This window comes from Mastomys coucha, unplaced genomic scaffold (assembly GCF_008632895.1).
Source record: "Mastomys coucha isolate ucsf_1 unplaced genomic scaffold, UCSF_Mcou_1 pScaffold11, whole genome shotgun sequence".
Classification (NCBI taxonomy): domain Eukaryota; kingdom Metazoa; phylum Chordata; class Mammalia; order Rodentia; family Muridae; genus Mastomys; species Mastomys coucha.
In genome coordinates, this window is record NW_022196893.1 from 10545927 (window position 1) to 10549845 (window position 3919).

Sequence of the window (3919 nt, forward strand, 5' to 3'; positions counted from 1 at the left end):
TTTTTTGGTTCTTCGAAACAGGGTTTCTCTGTGTAGCCCTGGCTGTCCTGGAACTCACTCTGTAGACCAGGCTGACCCTGAACTCAGAAATCTGCCTGCCTCTGCCTCCCAAGCGCTGAGATTAAAGGCGTGCGCCACCACTGCCTGGCCCTTGACCTGGAATTTGTTATGTGACTGAGGAAAAGTCTGGTCTTCCTGCCTCCACCTACTGAGTGCTGGGATCACAGGCCTGCTCCTTTGTGCCAGGTTGATGCAGGGCTGGGATCAAACCCAGGGCCTGTGCATAACGGGAAGGCACTCTACAGCTGAGCCATAGGCCCAGCCCTCACTGCAGCTTTGACTGGCGGCTCCCTAATGGTTACTGATGCACACCAGGCTGGGCTCACTGGCCCTCTGTGTAGTCTGTTGTCTTTGGAGAACTGTCTGTCCAAGTCCTTTGCCCATTTTGTTGTTCATCTGTTTTTTTTGTTTTGTTGAGACGATTTATCTAAGTAGTCCAGGCTAGCCTGGAACTCTCAATCTCCTACTGCAGCCACTGGGATGCTCAGATTGCACGTGTGCTCGACTATGCCTGGATTTCCCCCCAGTTTCGAATCAAGAAAAAACATTTTTTGTCATTAAAGTTTAAGAGTTTTTTGCGTATTTAGTATATTCTAAATATATTCTTTTATTAAAATATTTGAATTGCAATTCTGCCCGTTTGTCAATTGCTACTTTACTGTCAACATTTAAAAATGTTTAGACTTATATGTGGGAGTCTTCATGAATGTCTGTGCACCATGTGTGTGCAGTGCCATAAGAGGCCAGAAGAGGGCACCAGATTGCCTGGAACTAGAGTTCCAGATGGTTGTGAGTCACCTTGTAGTTGCTAGGAACCAAACTCAGGTCCTCTGAGCCAGCAGCCAGTGCTCTTGACAGCTGAGCCGTCTCACTAGTTCTCATTATTTCATCTAAATACTGTGTACTAGCCAACTGTATCGTTGGGACTCCTTAAAGTCTTTTCTATTGCACTATGTGTCTACCTTTTAAAAAATCCAATTTCTGCCAGGCAGTGGTGGTGCACATCTTTAATCCCAGCACTTGGGAGGCAGAGGCAGGCAGATCTCTGAGTTCAAGGCCAGCCTGGTCTACAGAGTGAGTTCTAGGACAGCCAGGCTATACAAAGAAACTCTGTCTCGAAAAAACCAACCAAGCAAGCAAACAAACAAAACAACAACAAAAAAATCCAATTTCTTCTTCTTTTTTTTTTTTTTCCAAATAGACAAAGTTTCATTCATTGAAAAGGCGGTGGCTGGGGATGTGGTTCAGTTGGTAAATCACTTGCCTAACATGCACAGAGCCTTAGTTTCCACTCTACCCAACACCATATAAACCAGATGTGGTATGCAGGCATTTAAAACCATCTTTGTCTACACGGCAAATCTGAGGGAAGCCTGTCTCAAAAGGGAAAAGACTGTTCTTTTGCTATTGGCTAGTCTGGGCACCTCTGAAAAAATAATTTGTTGAGAATTAGTACAGTGGCTCAGAGAGTAAAAGGTGCTTGTCAGGCAAGCCAGAGGACCTCAGATTGCTCCCCAGAACCCACACGTAGAGATGTGCCTCCCAAAAGTTGTCCTCTGATCTCTCCAAGTGCCTCCAGCACACAATAAATAAGTAAGTGTAAGCAAGTCACCTGACCCTATAAATGAACATCTGTCTGGGCTCTCAGCTCTCTGCCGTTGGCCTAATCTTCATACCGTAGTGCCCCGGATACTGCCATTGACTCTTAATCCAATACTGTAATGTAATATCTGCACTGATTCTTAAAATTTGACTGAGATTTGCTTCATGTTCTGTTTGGGATCAACATGCTGAGTTTTGAAATCCTCAATGCATACTTAAAACTGTCTTGGGAGCCAGGCCTGGCAGTGTAGACTCTGTACCTCAGACTCAGATGTGGGGGTAGAAGGATCCTATTCAAAGCCCACCAGCATTACAGAATGAGTTCATGGCTGGTCTGGACAACTTAATGAGAGAGACCCTGGGTCAAAACTGGCCAGGGATGTAGCTGGTGGTAAAGAACTTCCCTGAGTGACACTTGGGGGGTTGTCAGCCCCCCTGACTTTTACTGCAAATAGAAAGGTGTTAGGTCCCACGTCCTTTACCCATGGTCCATATTTGCGCCTTTGCTGTGTACTGCCATCTGAGCTTGTGATCTCATGACTACTGGGGGTTTCTTCAGAGGGAATCCCACGTGGCCTATGCAGTGGGCACAGTGTTCCAGAGAGACTTTTATCTGCTATTCCCACATTCTCTCTGGTGTCACGCAACACAGGGTTGTTTTTGATATTAATTTCTCAATTTGAGAGTTCTGGGGCTGTATGAGAAACACAAGTTCACACTTTTAACTTTGTGCCAGGAAAGGTTTAGAGTTATAATTTCTCAAGTGAGGATTCTTTTTGTGTGTTTCTGGCAGAGTCAGGAATGAGCCGAGTTCCCAGGCACCACCTCTGTACAGCGATCATCCCGGCTTGGGCTCAGTTCAACACAGGCATCCTGGTTCTGAATCTGTGCTGGCCCAGTCCCAGGGCCCATCCCAACATAGGGGCACAGTTCAAGCTCTTTAACTACCAAGAACTGCAGGGGTCAGTTCCATTCTCACCACCCCACAGGGTGCTTGAGGGACAGCATCTGCCTGCCTCTCAGATGTTCTATTTTCTCTTTGTTTTTGGTCTCCAGGGACTTCTCAAAAAACTATCGTAGAAACTTGAATATTGGGCTAGAGAGATAGCTCAGCGGTTAAGAGCACCAACTGCTCTTCCAGAGGTCCTGAGTTCAATTCCCAGCAACCACATGGTGGCTCACAACCATCTGCAATGGGATCTGATACCCTCTTCTGGTGTGTCTGAAGACAGCTACAGTGTACTCACATGTATTAAATAAATAAACAAATAAATAAATAGCCTGTGACTTTTTATGTAGTGCCTCTACTATTTTGATTTACTACAGAAGGGTCTAGTCTTCGCACCACAGACCAGGCTCTACTCTCTGGACAGATTTAGGAGGCTCCACCCCAACATACCTTCCCTCTTTACCTGTATGATGTGTCTTTCACCACTCAGCTGCTCAGAGATGGAAGGCATGAGCTTGGGAAGGGGATAGGGAGTGCAAGGGGCTGATACTACCCCCATTTCCCAGTACCCTCTAGAATTAATCCCTAAGTGCCTGGTGGTCTTCAAAAAATTACTGATACAGAATTATCTCAGAGCCAAAGGCCATCAGGGAGAGACTTCAACACTCTCTCCAGTGGTGCTTGGGTTGGCAGGGACTGGCTCAGCCTCAAATCTATTCCTAAATATCCCCCTGAACCCTCTGTCTAATTCACCCTCGAGGTGTTCCAAAGAGAGTGTACATCTCCCCAGAGACCTCCTTGTAGTGGCCGTAAGTCAACAGCAGGGGTTTCTCTATCACTGATCATCACCTTAGGTTTTTTGGTTTTTGTTTTGTTTGTAGTAGTGGTTTGGTTTTGTTATTGTTGCTTTTTGGCTTTTTGTTTTTGTTTTTTTTTAAAGATTTATTTATTTATTATATGTAAGTACACTGTAGCTGTCTTCAGACACACCAGAAGAGGGCATCTGATCCCATTACAGATGGTTGTGAGCCATCATGTGGTTGCTGGGACTTGAACTCAGGCCCTTCAGAAGAGCAGTCAGTGCTCTTAACTGCTGAGCCATCTCCCCAGCCCGCATTTTGTTTTGTTTTGTTTGATTTTGTCTTGTTTTCGAGACAGCGTTTCTCTGTGTAGCCCTGGCTGTCCTGGAACTCACTCTGTAGACCAGGCTGTCCTGGAACTCACTATGTAGACCAGGCTGGCCTCAAACTCAGAGCTCTCCCTGCCTCTGCTTCCTGAGTACTGGGATTAAAGGCGTGCGCTACCACT